The sequence below is a fragment of the Micromys minutus genome (genome assembly GCF_963924665.1).
Source record: "Micromys minutus genome assembly, chromosome: 17".
NCBI classification, from domain to species: Eukaryota; Metazoa; Chordata; class Mammalia; order Rodentia; family Muridae; genus Micromys; species Micromys minutus.
The window spans coordinates 26387335-26406791 of record NC_137952.1 but is presented as its reverse complement, the minus strand read 5'-3'; the positions used below and the strand labels follow the sequence as shown (position 1 = coordinate 26406791).

At 45.3% G+C, this 19457-nt stretch overlaps 1 pseudogene across 1 annotated transcript; it reads left to right on the top strand.

Annotated features, from left to right (window-relative positions):
* Positions 1–681: 681 nt before the first annotated feature.
* On the top strand, positions 682–14949 carry LOC308431425 (large ribosomal subunit protein uL6-like; annotated as a pseudogene). The gene is made up of 4 exons: positions 682–1047; positions 1360–1580; positions 1941–1981; positions 14861–14949. The product of its transcript is annotated as a large ribosomal subunit protein uL6-like (transcript).
* The last annotated feature ends 4508 nt before the right edge of the window (positions 14950–19457 follow it).

Below are 19457 nucleotides of genomic sequence, written 5' to 3'. Positions count from 1 at the left end.
GGTTCATTCCAGCGTGTGTTCGAGGAGGGCCGGGGGGCTAGTGTGGTCAAAGATCGATTATCCCAACACTGTCTTAACTTGGATTAAAACTTTTGAGCTGTTAGTCAATAAATAGCTTTATTCTCTCAAAAAACAAAACAAAACAAAAACAAAAAACAAAAAAACAAAAAATAACTTTGGGGCCACAGGTCCAGGGGTCCTGTTGCTGGGGTCCGCTTTTCTTCTTGTTGGAGCAATTCTTGTCCCAGTGGCCTTTTTCTTTACAGTGAGCACATTGATCTTTGTTGAGAGGCTCCCGCCTAGTGTCAGACTTGATTCCTAACTCCCTGGCCTTTCACTACTGTGGCCAAAGTCCTACAAATTCCTTTCTTGTTTACTACCTCTAGTCCTCTCTTTCCTCTGCCTTCTGCTTCTCTCTTTCTCGCTTCTCTTCCTCAGTCTCCTGCTTATGAAACACTTTCTCCACTTCCTTCACCAAATCCTGCAAGGTATAGTTTTGCAACCCCTCTTGCCGTTGTAAATTTTTCTTAATATCTGATGCTGACTGCCCTATAAAGGCCATAGCCACCGCTGCCTGCTGACCCTCAGAGGTTGGGTCAAAGGGAGTATAATGCCTGTAAGCCTCCCTTAAACGTTTAAGAAACACAGATGGCGCTCTTTTTGCCCCCATCTACTGCGAGAATGAAGACCATTCTCAGCAATCAGACGGTCGACATTCCAGATAATGTTGAAATCACTCTGAAGGGGCTCACAGTCATTGTGAAGGGCCCCAGGGGAACTCTGTGGAGGGACTTCAATCACTTCAATGTAGAGCTGAGTCTTCTTGGGAAGAAAAAGAAGAGGATCCGTGTTGACAAATGGTAGGGTAACAGAAAGGAGCTGGCCACTGTCAGAACCATCTGCAGTCATGTTCAGAACTTGATCAAGGGTGTTACACTGGGCTTCCGTTACAAGACAAGGTCTGTGTGTGCTCACTTCCCTATCAACGTCGTTATTCAGGAGAATGGGTCTTTTGTCGCACGCCCCAAGTCCCACCGGCAGGAAAAGGTGTGAAACAACAGGATTCTTCTGCGAACAACCTTTATTGTACAATACTCTAAGCAGGGGATCTCCACGTGGGAGAGAAATGCATTGCTTATATATGCCCAGGAGACTCGTGTCGTTACCTGATTGGTGTGCCTTCCAGTAGCTCATTAGTATGCCCGGAGAGCGGGCTATGACGTATGTGGCGCATGCGCTCTAAGTCTCTTGGCTGGGCAACAGCTCTGTTTGCTGAGTCCTTGGCGGGAAGCCGGCACCGTGTTTGGGTGCGGCACAAACAGCTCTCTACAGTCTTTGGTTGAAATCCGAAATTTCTAGGGTGAAAAATACATCTGCAGGGTTCAGATGAGGACAGGTGTTGCTTGTTCGGTCTCTCAAGCCCAGAAGGATGAATTAATCCTTGAAGGAAATGATATTGAACTTGTTTCAAATTCAGCGGCTCTGATTCAGCAAGCCACAACGGTTAAAAACAAGGATATCAGAAAGTTTTTGGACGGCATCTATGTGTCTGAGAAGGGAACGGTGCAGCAGGCTGACAAGTGAGACCTCAGTTTCCTAGCTTCAGAAACAAGACCCTGATCACAAGTACAATTTGGGGACAATAAAAAATTTAGATATTTAAAAAAAAAAAAGAAACACAGATGGCGGTTCAACAGGTCCCTGAAGAACCTCTCTTACCTTAGCCAAATTAGTGGGGTGCCTAGGGGCCCCTCTGAGACCTGCCATGAGAACCCAGGGATAGACTGTCATCTGCTCCTTACCTGCTGCCATATTGAAGTCCCAATCAGGTCAGTTAAGGGGGAATTGGGCATCTATTTCATTCGGAAGGTTGGTTGGTGCCCCATTTGCTCCGGGGCCAGTTTTTCGGGCCTCCTATAGGGTCCTCTCTTTTCTTTCAGTAGTAAAGAGGACCTGCAAAGGCTACTGACAATCATCCCAGGTGAGTTGGTGGGAAAACATCAAAGACTCCACCGTCAGGCTGGCAGGGTTTTCTGAAAAGGAAGGGTGAGTAGTTTTCCAGTTATAAAGATCTGCAGAGAAAAATGGCCAAAACTGAAGGGGCTGAAGAGGCTGAAGAGGCTGAAGGTGGGGTGGGTCTACTGGGGGGCCCAATGGCACATAGTGGCAGTGCCACAGTTGAGTCAGGTCCCCCTGGACTCTGAGCTCTTTGTCTTCTGGTCCCAGCGGCTGGTCCGCCCCCAGCATGGTGGAGGGCTTGGCCATTCCAGAGGCTCTTCAATCTTGGGATAGATTTTAGGAGGAGCCAAAGGCTGGTTCTTGGGCAAACTCAGACTTCTGAGCTTCAGGTTTTGGTTTGTGCTCCGACTCAGAGAGCCAGGGCTCGGGAGCCTGGCTTCCATTTGTGCACCCAGGGCTGGACCCAAGGTGGGGATTCTGAACTATATCTTTCCAGACAGTAATGTAAGTCAAAGGTGTTCTCTGGAAGCCAAATGTCAGCCACTCTGAGGAGCAAAAACTCTGCCATAGTCCTTTTTTAATCTTAACTGACAAATTGTGTGCTCTATCGCTAACTTCAGGCCAATGATTTAAAAAGTCAAACTCAGGAGTTGTCACAGTCACCGTCAGTCACAAGTAACACAATACAGAAACCTAAGACACACCGGCAAAGACTAATAGATGCCTGTCTCCACCTAGACAGACAAAACCACTCCAGAAATACAGATGGCCTGAAGGGCATACAGCTTCTCCAATCCAGGAGAACTACTGTACCCTCACCAGCACCCAGACAGGAATCACTCAGGTGTCCCTGGGGTTCCTTAAGACCTCTTGGGAAGTCTCCCAAGGAAACACAGTCAGTGAGCCCCCAGCGCGTCTACCAATACTCACACTCCCCACCTGAGACTTGATCCTCTGTCTCTACCCGAGACACAAGCGACTGCAAAACCAGAACCAGAACAATTGCAGAACCAAAAGTACAGAACAAGAATTTAGCCAGCACAGAATTACAAAGACACAGACAATTACAAAGACACAGACAATATCTCACCTCCAAGTGTGTCTTTGGAGACGAGGATGGTCGTAAATCCCAGACGAGTCCCCAAATAAAAGACCCCCCCCCCCCGCAGAGGATAGACCCTCACTCAAGTCTCGGGATAACACGATCCCCCAAAAACTCACAAGAGATGGTCCTTGCTGCAATCACACAAGGTTTATTGAAGTCCAGCGCTGGGGTTGAAACCCGTATCCCACGCAGGGGTAGAGAAGTTCGACCCCAAGTGGCTGAAAGTAGGGGTTTTTAAGGAAGACAAACCACATCCCGGGATAGCAGGGAGTATGTCATTGGAGAATACCAAAAATACTAGTGAAGAATCGTAAGGGAAATACCTAGTTTCTCAAGATTGTTTACAAGGTGAAAATTACCTGTGAAGAATTGCGAGGGGAACATCCGGTTTCTCAAGATTGTTTATAATGTGTTATTTAATTTTTATGTTTTTATGGTCAGTCAGTTTCTGAAACAGAGTCACCCTGACCTTAGGGCCATAAATTCTTTTATGGTTGGCTAGTTCCTAGAATAGAAGGATAATATTGCAGAACTGACTAGCCTACATTTTTGGCTCTACTCTACCTGCTAGGGGTCTTCTACTTTACCTGTTAGGGGGTCAGGCTTTATCCTGGTCTTTCAAAACCATCCATCAATGTAGGTGGAAAGGGAAAGCAGCCCTATGGGTGGGACTGCCTGGAAGGTAACAGGTCAGCAAAGATAAAATATAGATTTAGAAGGTGTTAAGCCAGTTGTAGTTCCAGAGAGCATGGAATAATGGTAGGGGTGGCTTGGTATCAGGTATCTTGAGCAGAAAGTTGAGAGATCATATCTCCATCCACACACAGGATGGGGAGAGGATGAGAGAAACAGAGAGCGAGAAAGAGAAAACCGGAAGTGGAGTGAAGCTATAGTCTCCCAAAGCTTTCCCCTAGTGGCACACTTCCTCCAGCAAGGCTCCATTAAAGGTTCTGTAACTTCTACAAGCGCATGGCCAACAGACTAGTGTTCACATACCTGAGCCACTACCACAATCTCAGCAAATCAGCTGAAAGGGGCTTTGTTTTCTTAATTTACTTGGGAAATTGTACCCACCTTCCCATCCCTGGAAAGGAATTGTAGAAGTCAATGGGCATTCCAAGAGAGAGGTGGGAACGTTTGGTAACCGTTGTCCATGTTTTCAGCTGGCACTGTGCTCCTGCTAACGGTAAGATGCATGTAGAATTATGCTGAACATAATTACTTATGACTACTACCATGAGGAAAACTCCTCTGGGATGACAAACCCATGGGCCAGAGTTTCCTCTGCAATTGTAAACAAGGAAATGGATCGGAAGACCTTTTAACATTGAAATGTTCAGGATCTGTGTTGTCTCCTGCCTGGAGTGCAGAAGCCATGGAACAAAGGTTCTTCGCTCTACATCAAATGCTCAACATCTGCCCTGAGACAGGAGCTCAATAAACACCAGCATGTGGCCTTATTAGATCATGAAAATATCATATGTTAATTCAACAAACATTTCTTGCAGGAACCAGATAGGGGTGCCTCCTCAGGGGCTCTGCCAGAGTCATGCAGCTGAGCATGCTTACAGCTAACCATCAGACTGAGCACGGGGATCCAGGTGAGGGCGCTGGGGGCAGGGACGAAGGAGCTGAAGGGGGTTTCAGCCTCATGGGAAGAACAACATTGTCGACCAACCAAATCCTCCACAGTTCCCATGGACTAGAACACCAACCATTGAGCACCATTGAGAGGCCCATGGCTCCAGTTGCATATGCAGCGAAGAATAGCATCTGGCATCAATATGAGAAGAGGCCTTTGGTCCAGTGAGGGCACATTTTCCCATTGTAGGGGAATGCCAAGGCACAGAGGTGTAGAGAGTGATTGGGAGCTAGTGTAGTTTTGTGAAGACAAGTGTGTGTGGGGGACCGGGGTGGGAGAAGGGGATAACATTTCAAATGTAAATACAGACAGTATCTAATAAAAAACGAAAAACAAAAACATTTCTTGAGAATTGTGTGTCAGCTGCTATCCCAGTCACCAGAGACATAAATAGGAAGAGAGTGTAAGTCCTGTGATCAAGACAACCAACTGGTAACATGGCTGTGGTCAGAGGCATGCAGGGTGAGTGACTAAGAGGGGTCTGACAAACAAAAGTGAATCCTAAAGGAGAGAAAACGAGAGCCCACTGGACTTGTGAGGGTTGTTGCCAGTCATAATGGTAGGCACAGAGGAGAGATGTAGGGTCCTGGCGGGAGCTACCCTGGTCCACAGCCCGATGAGCGCAAGGTCAGAGGCCAAACCCAACCTGGCAGACCTAGTCCCTTTTTCAGGTTGGAGGGTAAACCCAGCCTCTTTAGCTCAGGTGTGGGGTATGTGGTATGTCTGCCTTCTGTCTGGGTGCTTCCTCTGAGCTCTCTGGTGACTGTACTATGGAGCCACATAATCCTCCCTCCTGACAAAAGGGCCTGATAATCCCTTCCCTCAGAGCACAGGACTGTCAGTATCCCCCCACATCCCCCACAACCCCTCCCCAAGTATTCCCTTCCTCACCCCAGACTCTCTGATGTCAAGTTCTCATTTGTTTGCTTTACTGAGAGTGCTAGAGCCAAGGAGAACTGGCCCAACTGGTCTTACTGGTTGAAGGGCTCCTGGCTCTCTCTTGTTCCACTGCTTTGCTGCCCACAGCCCCGACACTGTAAGAAAGGCCAGGCTCAAGCCTGCCATCCTGCTGTATCTCCTGCCCCAACCCCCGGGGGAAGGGGAAAGATGCAATAAAAAGCACCATGATGTTTTAACTACCGCATCCTTCCGCAGTGCCTGAGTCCATCTGTAGACAGGTAGAGCTAGAGTCAGGCAGATTGCATGTACCCATGGTCTCTCTCTCTCTCTCTCTCTCTCTCTCTCTCTCTCTCTCTCTCTCTCTCTCTCTCAAGATTTATTTATTTATTTTGTATGTATACGCTGTATCTGTCTTCAGACACACACCAGAAAGAGGGCATCAGATCTCATTACAGATGGTTGTGAGCCACCATGAGGTCGCTGGGACATGAACCCAGAACCTATAGAAGAGCAGTCAGTGCTCTCAACCACTGAACCATCTCTCCAGCCCTGTACCCATGGTCTTATGAGTGGAAGGACTCTTCTGGTTGAAAAGAACACTTCTCTCCAGTGTCATACACCAAAGCACCCCAACCTAGGTGCATGTCCCAAAGAGTGTAAGAGGGTACTTGTTAGATATTTTTACTTGTTATGAAATACAAAAAGCACACTGGGCTTTGGACAGGATGTATTGCAAAGTGGGAGGTAATTCCATACAATACCAGAATGTCCCATACAGTATGTCAGCATCAGGGCTGGAAGGAAGGCTCAGTGGCTAAAAGCACTGGGTACTCTTCCAGAGGACAGAGGACCCAGGTCCAAGTCCCAGCACCATATGGTGGCTCACAACTGTCTGTAATTCCAGTTCTAGGGTATGTGACATTATCACACATACATAAATGTAAGCAAAATACCAATGACATAAAAATAAGAATAAAATCATAAAAAAACCCTAACCATTACAAAATGTCAGCATCCCCCAGCTACATTCACACACTAAGAAACACTACATGGGGGTCCACTTTTTTTCAAGGGAGAGTAATTTGATTAAACATTACAACTTGCTTAGTTATTGTGCTATTGCTTCCCAAACCTTATTGTGTAGATAAACACCTGGGAACAGTTTTAAAACTCAAAATCTTGGTTCTGTAGGTCTCAGGTGTGATAAGAGATCTAGGATTTCTGATTGGCTGTGGGGTTTGATGTAGGCTTTTAGTCTGAAGACCAACCACACTTTGCTGAGCAATGTTCTTTGGTACAATTTTGCTTTTATTCTCTTTTAGAGACATTTATATTTGGGAGACATGTTGTCTGCACAGTATATTGAGATTGGGGTGCAACTGACTTTTAGTGATTAGAGCCAGAGACATTGATAGGCACCTTATAAAGAACAGGTCACTTCTCACAGTGTAGAGACAAAAGGTTTGTGAGTTTGAGGCTGTACTTAGCTATGTAGTTAGGCCTTGTCTCAAACTAATTAATTAACATCTTAGTTACTGTGTAATTGCTGTGAAGAGACACCATGACCAGGACAACTCATAAAAGAAAGCATTTAATTGAGGGCTGGCTTATGGGTTCAGAGGGTGAAGCATGGTAACAAGGCAGGCAGACATGTAGCTGAGAACTTACATCCTGACCTGCAGGTAGAAGGCAGAGAGAGAGTCACAGGACCTAGCATTAGCTTTTAAAACCTCAAAGTCCACCCCCAGTAACATGCCTCCTTTAATTAGGCCACACTTGCCCCAGTAAGGCCTTGCCTCCTAATCCTTCCCAAAGAGCACCACTAATTGGGGCTCAAGCATTCAAATTATAGTAGCCTACGGGAGCCATTCAAACTACCACAATTAATTAATAAATAGAAATACAATAACAAGATGGTTCTTGTGGGAAAGAGTAACTCAAAGCATGACACTTGACACACTGAATACTCTGAATGAAAGAAAGCTGGAAGGTCTTGGAGTGACGGTCTCACAAGCCTTCCCTTGTTTCTCCTCCTTCCAAGCACCAGGGAAGGTTTGATTCTGAAGTTCCCTGGTCTACTTAAATCCCAGATATGCCAAACAAACACCATTACCTGTGATCACCCTCCCACAATATCATCAATCAAAGAGATTAGACTCATTCTGCAGGAAGGCTGAGAACTATGGGTTGTACCTAGACAGGCTTTGTCTCAGCCTTTGTTCTTATTCCCACTCAGTTTCCAATGGTTTCATTCACAAACCATCATCTGTTAGGGTCACAGTTGTGAGGTGTGATCCTTGTCCAGCTGCCACCATCTTCATTAGTTCAGGAGGAGTAAGGAGAGCCATGTATCCAGCTTCTCCTCCCAACCAGTTGGATACTGCTGAGGTTGGGAGACCCCTGGTGAGATGAAAATTGTAAATAATGTACAATATGTTTAAGAGCAGACTTGTTTCACAGCAAGATGGGAACTCCAGCCATGATTTGAACATGTGCCACGGTCTAAGGCTTGGGTCACCTTTGAGCATCAGCAAATCAGCCACTTAGCACTTGGAGGATGGAATATTAGAGACCAGGAAAACTGTAAATGAAAGAGGTCTATTTGAGATCACTGTACTAGAAGCAGCATAGGGGTGAAGGCCTCATACAGTTCATGGTGAAAGCAGAAAGGTAAAAGAGAAGGCAGGCATGCAAGAGAGAAAATGAAAGGGGCAGCCTCACTTTCTAGCCAGCTCAGGCTCACAGCAACCTGTCTCCTGAAACCAAGAGCTTGTTCACTACCTGAAGAATTAACTCAGTCTTGCATGGAAGGCATGAATTCCTTAAATGACCCAACTTCCTCATACAGGCCTGTGAACTAAAGTTCACCCTGAAGATGCCACATCTGAGCTAAAGATGCTGCAGTCTGGCTGATTAGAATTTAATGACCATGCAGAGGTAGAAGGCTGTTGTTCAAGAGCCAAATTATGCTGGGGTGTCTTTAGTCTCCTCAATAGCTATTTACCTCTGACCTCTTCTCTCGGAGCTAGCATCTCTGTGACTATTAAATAAAACTTTTGAAATGTATCTATGTAACAGACCACAGTGCGATAATATAAAATATAAAATCTATAGGAGAAATCCTCTCTGAACCCTGCTATAACTGAGTGTCACAGTCATATTCTATTGCTGTGAAGAGACACCATGAACACCAAACTCTTGTAAGGGCTTGCTTACAGTTTCAGAGGTTTAGTCAAATTTTATCATGGCAGGGAGCACCGTGGCACATAGGCACATGGTTCTGGAGAAGTGGCTGAGAGTTCTACATCCAGGTCCACATGTAGCAGGAAGAGAGAAACATACTGAACCTGAATTGGGCTTTTGAAACCTCAAAACCCATGTGACACAGTTCCTCCAACAAGGCTACACCTCCTAATCCTTCTCAAGTAGTGCCACTCTCTGATATATGAGCCTATAGGGGCAATTCTCCTTTTTTTTTTTTTTTTCATGTGTACTGACTTTTAAAAAAATAATATTACCATTATATTTTTCTTTGTGTTTTTTTTAGTTCACTTTACATCCTGATGACAGCCCCCCACTCTCCTCTATTCAGTCCCACCCTTACAAATCCTTCCCCACATTATCTCCTCCCCTTCTCCTCAGAGAAGAGAAGCCACCCTTGGGTACCAATCCACCTTGGGTCATCTAGTCACAACAGGACTAGGTACATCATTTCCTACTGTCTTAGTCAGGGTTTCTATTCCTGTACAAGACATCATGACCAAGAAGCAAGTTGGGGAGGAAAGGGTTTATTCAACTTACACTTCCATATCACTGTTCATCACCAAAGGAAGTCAAGACTGGAATTCAAGCAGGTCAGGAAGCAGGAGCTGATGCAGAGGCCATGGAGGGATGTTACTTACTGGCTTGCTTCCCTTGACTTGCTCAGCTTGTTTTCTTATAGAACTCATGTCTACCAGCCCAGGGATGGCCACACCCACAGTGGGCTGAACCCCCCCCCCATCACTAGTAAAAAAAAAAAAAGCCTCACAGCTGGATCTCATGGAGTCATTTCCTCAATTGAGGCTCCTTTCTCTGTGATAACTCCAGCTCAGGTCAAGTTGACACAAAACTAGCCAGTACACCTACTGAGGCCCACCCAGGCAGTTCAGGTAGGGGGAAGGAGATCCAGTAGCCAGGAACAGAGACCAAGACAACCCCTGTTATACTTGGTAGGAGACCCACATGAAAACCAAGCTGCACATTTGCTACAAATGTGTAAAGGGTCTATATCTAGTTCCTAAATGCTCCCAAGTTGGTGGCCAGGCTCTCTGAGCCCCCATGGTTCTAGGTTAGTTGGCTCTGTAGGTCTTCTTGTAATGTCCTTGACCTCTCTGACTTGCTCATATCTATTTCCTACTCTTCCAAAAAACTCCCCAGAGTCTGCCTGATGTTTGGCTGTGGGTCTCTATATCTGCCTTCATCTGCTGCTAGCTGAAATCTCTCAGGAGACAGTTATGCTAGGTTCCTGTCTGCAAGTATAGCAGGATATCATTAATAGTGTCAATCCTGTCTGGCTATGGAAGGCAGCCACTTCAGTCTCTGTATCCCTCTCTGGTAGGAATGTCAGCTAGGGTCACCCCTTAGACTCCCTATATCCTCCTCAGTCTCTGGCCTCCAGTTAGTCACCAGAGATGCCCCTGATGCCAATTTCTTTCTTTCTTTCTTACTTTCTTTCTTTTAAGATTTTATTTTATTTATATGAGTACACTGTAGCTGTCCTCAGAGACACCAGAAGAGGGCATCAAATCCTATTACAGATGGTTGTGACTCAACCATGTGGTTGCTGGAAATTGAACTCAGAACCTCTGGAAGAGCAGTCAGTGCTCTTAACCACTGAGCAATCTCTCCAGCACCCCCCATGCCGATTTCTATTCTCACTCCCAGCCCTCTCCCCACCACACACCTGATCACCATCCCTGTTAACTGCCTCACCCCTTCCCCTTCCCAGTTCCTTCTCTCCATACACTTCTGATGACTATTTAGTTTCCCCTTCTGAGTGAGATTCCCGCATACTCCTTGGGATCTCCTTTTTACCCAGTTTCTTTGTGTCTGTGGATTATAGCATAATGTCCACTTTTAAATGAGTACATACTATATGTGTCTTTCTGGCTCTGGGTTACTTCACTTAGAATGATAGTCTCAAGTTTCATCCATTTGCCTGCAGAATTCAGGATGTCTTTGTTTTTACTGGCTGAAGAGTATTCCATTGTGTAGATGCACCACATTTTCGTTATCCATGCTTCAGTTGAGGGTTGTTTCCAGCTTCTGGCTATTAAAAATAAAGCTGCTATGAACAGAGTCCATTAGGGAATCTTTTGGGCATATGCCCAGGGTCTTGAGATAGAACTATTCCCAGTTTTCTGAAAAACCACCAAACTGATTTCCAAAGTGGTATAAGAGTGCACTCCTACCAGCAATGGAGGAATGTCCCTCTTGCTCCGTGTGTTATCCTCACTAGCATGTGTTATTTTTTGATAGCAATGTACAGATCTAAAGCAATTCCTACAAACATTCCAACACAATCTTACAGATCTTAAAAGAGCAATTCTCAACTTCATATGGAAAAACAAAAAAATCCAGGATAGCTAAAACAATCTTGAACAATGAAAGAACTTCTAGAAACATTACTGTTCTTAACCTCAAGCTATATACTACAGAGCAATTGTAATTAAAAAACCCTGCATGTTATTGGTATAGGAACAGACAGGTTGATCAAAGGAATTGAATTGAAGACCTAGAATAAGCCCATACACCCATGGACTCTTGATTTTGACAAAGAAAGCAAAACCATACAATGAGAAGAAGAGGAAGAAGAAGAAGAAGAAGAAGAAGAAGAAGAAGAAGAAGAAGAAGAAGAAGAAGAAGAAGAAGAAGAAGAAGAAGAAGAAGAAGAAGAAGAAGAAGAAAAGAGGAAGAAGAAGAAAAAGAAGAAAAAGAAAAAGAAGAAAAAGAAAAAGAAGAAAGCATCTTCAACAAATGTCACTGGTCTAACTGGATGTCTGCTGTAAGGGGAAGAGGGGGGCTTTTCTGCCATGCTTTGGAACAAGCAGGCAGCAATCGTGTAAGGCTAGGACCTGGGGACTCTACTACAGGCAGATGTTCAAGAACGTTGGTAGGGGCTAAGTGATACAAGCCACTAAGTTTAGGGCAGAGGGAGAGACAGAGATAATAAATTTGTAAGGGCATGCCTTCCAGGCAGGAGTTATCTGTACCCAGCAATTGTGCCTAGCAGACAAGTTCTAAAGTAATAGAACTGTCTATGTGTCTTTTATCCACAGATTTAAGGGTCTCTGGAATGGGCTGATAACATGAACCTTCCCGGAGCAAAGGCAGAGAGAAATAGAAGCCAGGTTAGGGCTGGTGGTGGCTGATCCCAGAGCTAAGCAGAGTGGAACAAAAGGGAATTAGAAGGGGCCAGAGCTTGGGCTGCAGTCTTGGGGGCAAAAGGTGGTAGCATTTTTTTTTAAACTACACGCTACAGCCTGCATGTTGAAGAATGCAAATCGACCCATATTTATCACACTCCACAAAACTCAAATCCAAGTGGATCAAAAACCTCAACATGAAACTGGATACCCTAAATCTAATAGAAGAGAAAGTGGGGAATAGTCTTGAACTCATTGGTACAAGAGACAACTTCCTGAACAGAACACCAATGGCTCAGGCTCTACGACCAACAATTGACAAATGGGACCTCATGAATCTGAAAAGCTTCCGTACTACAAAGAACACTGTCAACAGGACAAGTGACAGCCTACAGATTAGAAAAAAGATCTTTAACAACCCTATATCTGACAGAAAACTAATACCCAAAATATAGAAAGAATTCAAGAAATATCCTGGGTTTTTCGTGTTTCCATATGAAGTTGGACACCAACAATCCAAATTATCCAATTTTTAAAAAGTGGTACAGAGCTAAACGGAGAATTCTCAACAGAGGAATCTGGAATGTCTGATAAGCACTTAAAGAAATGTTTGATATCCTAGTCATCAGGGAAATGCAAATCAAAATGATCTTGAGATTCAACTTACAGCCATCAGAATGGCTAAGATGTAGGTAATTCTTATTCAAACTACCACACCAATCTAACTGATGCCCTTTCTAATTAACTAATTTATGACTGTACTGTTTCTGTATGATAATTAAAATCCATGTAACCTCTTGCAAAGTAATGCATTGTTATTCAAGGCCATCTGAGTCCAGGTTCCCTACCATAGGTACTCATATTGCTTTACAATAATCTAATTCCTTAATCCCCTTTCAACAAGAACAGTGTTCTTGGCATGCAGGCCCTTCTTACCAATCTTGCCACAATGCCAGTCAAGTTTGAACATGTACTCTAGAGAAGACATATAAGCTTAGATTTTTTTCCCCAAAACCTACTTTATTTAGGGTTCTTAAACACTTCAACTTCCCTTCAAACTCAGCATCCAGAGGTAGCGGGGAAAGAAGGTTAATAGGAAAAGGGTCTTATGGATCTGTTTAGAAGTAAACCCTTGGGGCAATTCCATTCTTTGTTGTCAAGATGCCAGTAGTCCATCCAGTCCAATAGCAAGCACCAATCATGAATCAATAGTGGAGTGTCAGCCTGACGCAGCAGAAACAGCAAGGCTCCACCGAATCAGCTTGAGTCAGCAGAAACCGCCAGAATCAGCTGGAATACCATGAGAAGTTCTTGGTGCCTTCCTCTCTATGGAGTGAAGACCTGCAAAGTCCAGCAAAGTGGTGCATGGCATAGCAATGCACAAACCTTCCCTCACTGTTTGTGGGTTCCATTTATATTCTTTCTAAACATCACATGCCCTCTCACAAGACAACTTCCAGAAAAACATCACATGACACAACTGGGTTGTTAAAGAAACCAGGAAGTTCCACTTCGAAGGCATGTCATTGTTTTCACTTCTGATTTGTTTGTGGCAGGGAGGAGTCCAGAAGAGAGCCCTGGGTCTGCTGGAGCTGGAGTTACAGATGGCTTTTAGACTGACATGGGTGCTAGAAACTGAAATATGTCCTCTGCAAGAGCAGCATATGTTTTTAACCTCTGAGCCATCTCTCCAGCCAGACACATCATATTAACCATTGTATCATGAAATACAGCATAAGATTCACGCCTACTCTTGGCCTCACCCAATTTAAGAAACACTTGTTATTTTGAGGCAGGTCTGAGCTCAGGCTGGTCTTGAACTTGATATACAGCTTTGGCCTCCCACCTGGAAAGGGGCAGTATTATAGGAGTGAGCCACCAGGCTAGCAAGATGCTTTTTAAATCTATGTTGGCTTTAGACATGTTACAGATGTTAAACAGGGGTGGCACGTAGCTCTAATCCTAGCTCTTGGGAATCTGAGGCCTCAAAACACACACACACACACACACACACACACACACACACACACACACACACACACTTTCTTTATATATATATAAAGAAAAAGGAAAGAAAAGGAAAAGAAAATTTGCTACAGGGTATCAGAGGGGAGCAGGACTGAGGAGCCTGAGAAAGTGGAGGGGCCATGCTTTAGTTCCAGCACCAGTGACCCTTCCTAAGTGTTCCTTGCATTATTGGGAAATAGATAAGCATAAGAAAGGTGACAATGCCATCAACTGTGATGGGGTCAATGACTTTGATGACAAAAATATCTTCTTCCACTTCTTCATCTTTTTTGGTTGTTTGTGGTGGAGACTTTCCTGGGATGGAGCTTCCTCTGTACCCCAGGTTGGACTTGAACTTTCCTTGATGCTCCAACCTCTACCTCTTAGGGCTGGGATTATAGGTGTATGTCACCATTCCTGTTTTTGACGATGATGTTTTCACTGGCACCCTTCTTTCTTTTTGTTTTCTTTTTTCTTCTTTCCTCCTTTTTCTCCTTCTCCTTTTTCATCGAGGTAGGATCTCAGAGTAGGCCCTAGTCCAATGGTCTAGGACATCATCTTGTGAAAAGGCCAATTTCATTGCAGTGAGAGCAGATGGCCAGGGGTTGAAGGTACATGGGGGATGGAGAGGGAGCTTCTAGGACTGGAAGGAAGATTTCACAAAGGAGCCTTCAGGTTGTGCCTTGATTCGGCCCCTGCGTATGTGGTCTGGATAATTGTCAGCATGGTGAGGCACTGGACACATGGCAGCTTTAGAGACAGCTAGTTGTTTCCTCAAGCGTGTCCCTAGTGGAAGTCATTCTTCTTTATCATCATGCTCCGCTATCATGTTGGGCACAGGTTGCATCCTCAGCCCTGACAATGACATCATCTCAGAGGTTAACTGTCCGGATGACTTCTCCAACATCAACCCCCGCCCTTTCCTGTAATGGCAGGATGAGAGTTTAGGATGTGTTCTAGTTTGCTTTTCTGTTGCTGTGATAAAACGCAGACCAAAAGCAATGTGAGACAGGGGAGTTTCTTCCCTCTTACAGATTATAGTCCGTCAATGAGAGAAGTCGGAGGAAGGAACCTGGAGACTGAAACTGAAGCAGAGGCCTTAAAAGAACACTGTGGCTAGAGACCCTACCTCATCAAGCCTAATCAAGAAAATGTTTAAAAAAAAAAAAAAAAAAAGGCTCGCTGGGCAATGGTGATTCCAGTCTCCAATCTCAGCACTCAGGAGACAGAAGCAGGCAATCTCTGAGTTTGAGGCCAGCTTGGTCTATAGAGTGAGTTCCAGGGCTACACAGAGAAACCCTGTCTTGAAAAACCAAACAAACAATAGAGAGAGAGAGAGAGAGAGAGAGAGAGAGAGAGAGGGAGGGAGGGAGGGAGGGAGGGACGGAGGGAGGGACGGAGGGAGGGAGGAAGGGAGAGAGAGAGAGAAAACATTCCACCAACCGGACAAGCACATGGGCCATTGTACCTCACCCAGTAGACCATTGGTTGTCCACCTCAGCCTGCCGTTCTGTCCCCAGTGTCTTCGTCTCTCTTGTCCCCGTGTTCTAGTTATAACCCAAACGAACATCTGAAGTTGCCTGTTCCTCTTAGCTTCTGCCTGTCTTAGAGACAGTGGTGATGTCTGGAACAGGTCTTGTATCATGTGACTGTGGGATAGAAACTGGAAGGCACAAGTTATATGCTAAGGAGAAGCAGACAGGAAAAGCAGAGTATCCTGCTTGGCCATCCCAAGGCTTCTTTTTATGTAGGGGAAAAATATTCTTTACTTACATCATGTTTGCTGGGCTCTTTGTCATAGAAACAAATTTACCTCTCCTAGTCCCTCTCTCCCTCCCTCCCTCCATCCCACTCTGCATGCGTAGAAGTCAGAGGATACCCTCTGGGATTGGTCTTTGCCTTCTACCTTATTTAAGACAAGGTTTCTTTATTGCAGCTTGCTGTGTATACAGGGTAGAGGGCCAGTGAGGTCCAAGGATTCCTATCTCTGCCTCCACCTCTCCTTGGGAGTGTTTGTGACTACACACTCATGCTGTAGTCCCAAACTTTATATAGACTCTGGGTATTCAAACTTCACTTCTCATGTGCAAGAGTGGCTGAGCCATCTCCCAGGCCACATAACCATTTCTAAGGAAACACCTTCTATGTCCGTCAAAGTCCTAGCCCGAAACAAGTGCTACTTTATAAGTGAGATGAGTCATGATGATTTACAAAGAGCAGAGAGACCGGGAACAGACATGAGAGACTAAGGGACAGCAGTGTCTGGAAGCAGTTGGCCTTAGTTCTGATGGTACGAACTATGACAGTCACCCAGGAACTCATTGAGGAACAGCAACCAAGGCAGATCCTGACAGGAGCAGGTCAAGATGAGACCTCAACAATTGCTTCCCCTCCCCCAAGATACCCCCTCCAGTTTCTCTCTCCTCCAGCTTTCTGGTCTCCACCCAGGGCTTCCCATTGGCCAAATGAACTAGAAGTCAGGGGGCAAAAAGACCAGGTGATACAGGGCTTCCAGGAAGAGACCACTGGGGGAGGAAGACTGGAGGAGAAAACAGGTGGGTTAAGCTTGGTAGAAGTGTGTGCGTGTGTGAAGAGGGGACCTCACGATCAAGTGCAGGGTTCTCCTGATACCTCCCTGCAGCAGAACTGCCTACTGATAACAAATTTGCTTTGTACCGGGCCCTGTAGTCCTGGTGCTGGAAGCGTGTTTCTCGTCGACAACCCTCACTGATAAACGTGAAAGAAGTCTGTGAGTCACCAGGTGTCTCCTATCTGATTTGTTTGTAAGGAAGTTAGATGTGCATGCTGTTATGACAACTACCGCTAACTCACATTTTCTGGAATAATGCTTACCCTGTACTTACTACCTGCCTCTTGTTTATCCTTGTGGACTATTAATTGTCTTCAATTATACTTGGGACTAAATAGAATGTAAGTTCCAGCTGGGCTCAAACTCACTACGTAGCTGAGGATGGTCATGAACTCCTGATTCTCCTGCTCCATCTTCTAAGTGCTGTATTGCAGATGTCCGTCACCACACCTGGCAATAAGTCTTACTCTGGGTAATAAATACCCAAGGTAAGCCTGCCTTCAATAAGATGTCTGCTTCTCAGTTAAGTGTCTGTGATGGGCAGGCCACGCCAGGTATAGCAGATTTGCTCTACAAATTCTTTAGGAATCTGAGCCTTTGAGGGGCTCAGGGACTAGCCACCTTTTGACCCTTTCATGACTTTTCTGCTGAGACCCTCACCAAGAGTTCCTTGGCTAAGCAGAGCACCAGCTGGAGTCTCACCTATGACCTGGACTCTGGTGGCATCACATGAGGACTGGCACTGTGTGCATGCTTGGAGCTCATGGGTGTTGCAGGCTTGGGATGAAGTCCCCCCCCACACCCTCCAGCTTGAGGATCATTATGGGATGGTGGGCAGAGGTAGCACCACCCTGTCTCCATGGAAAGAAAAATATGGTGTCTGCTTTAGTTTGTTTACTGTCACCGGTAACACTATACTACCATCTGGACAAGTTATGAAGAATCAAGGGTGGGACCAGAGGTGTAGCTAAGTTTGTAAAATGTTGGAGTAGCCTGCACAATGCCCTGGGTTTGGTCCCCAGCACCTCATAAAGCAGGTGAAGAATGCCTATAATCCCAACACTTAGGAGGCAGAGGCAGGAGGATTACAAATTCAAGGTCATCTTTGACTATGCAGAATTAGAGACCAGTATAGATTACATGAACATGAACACTGACTCAAAAAACAAACAAACAAATAACTGGAGGGTACGGGGCAGAAAGAAGAACTGAGGAAGGAAGGAAGGAAGGGAGGAAGGAAGAGAGGGAGGAAGGAAGGAAGGAAGGCAGGGAGGAAGGAAGGGAGGGAGGAAGGAAGGAAGGAAGGCAGGGAGGAAGGAAGGAAGGAAAGAAGGCAGGAAGGAAGGAAGGATGAAGGAAGGAAGGCAGGAAGGAAGGGAGGGAGGAAGGAAGGCAGGAAGGAAAGAAGGCAGGAAGGAAGGATGAAGGAAGGAAGGCAGGCAGGAAGGAAGGAAGGAAGGAAGGCAGGCAGGAAGGAGGGAAGGAAGGAAGGAAGGAAGGATGTTTGGCTGCTGCACAGACTACACCCGAGGCAGTGGGTAGAGGATCATTTGAGCCTGTGAGACCAACTTAGGCAGTATGGGTTTATTTTGACTGTAGTTCTAGTGGTCCAAGGTTGAGAAGCCATATCTGGGATGGATTTTTAATTAATTAATTAATTAGTTAGTTAGTTAATATTTTATTTTATTTTTTTGCTGGCACAGTCCCAAGATAATGTAATGTCAAACAACAAAGACAAAAATACATATTTTAGTTTTTTAGAAGGGCCAACAGGATGGCTCAGAGGATAAGGCATTGCTACCAAGCCTGAAACACTGACTTGAGTTCAGATCCCATGCCACACATGGTGGAAGAAGCGAACTGACTCATTGACACCCACAAGTTGTCCTCTAACTGCCACACCTACACAATGTCACACACACACACATGTACACACACGCACACACACACACCACATGAATAAATAATTGTAATAAAAACAGACCATTAGTTGTAGCAGGCTTGTCGCTACAGATCTGTCTCTAATCTCAGCTAATCTTAGCCTTTAGGAATGGAAGCAGGATTAGGAATTCAAGGCTATACTCCTCTATACTGTAAATTCCAAACGAGCCTGAGTGACCTAAGACCTTGTCTCAAACAACAGGAGGAGCAGCAGCAACAACAACAACAACAAAACTAAGAGAGAGTCAGGGAGCCGAGCACACACATCTGGGGGTGGGGGGTGTTGTCTTTGGGCATCCCTCCCTCTTACTGTAAGCCACCAGGATTAAATTATCCCCAAGATTGAATAAACTTATGTTAATCACATCTTAGAGTGCTAGCTACATTCACCCTTTTAATGCCTCTTAATGTGGATTAATTTTCAACACACGAACCACTGGACTGCACACTAAGAACACACCTACACTGTAGCAGAATCCCATAGGAAGGCAAAGCTAAAATGACAACCAGACTTAATCATCCTGCCCTCAGAAAGCCCACTCACGTGGCTGCCAAGCTTTGGGAGGGTGCCACTAGACCCTGTAGCAGTAAATATTAGAGTCTGTTGCTACCCGAGTCTCACTCTGAAAGCTCTCACTCCAAGGGAGCCATTCCAGTGTGGAGTCGGACACTCGGTCTATTTCCCTACCAAACCATCCTCAAGGCTGTTAGTTACAATGCCTGGCACCCACACATCTCGTTCCTCAGATATAAACTGCCCACCTAGACAAGATAAAAATTGATCTAGTTCACCTTGATCTGGACCATCCTCCTCTGCTGTCTTCATCTTAAATCTCCGGAGTTCTCTTCCACCTTACCAAAACTTTGTCCCTGCCCAACTCTCTGCTGTCCAATCATGCATCACCT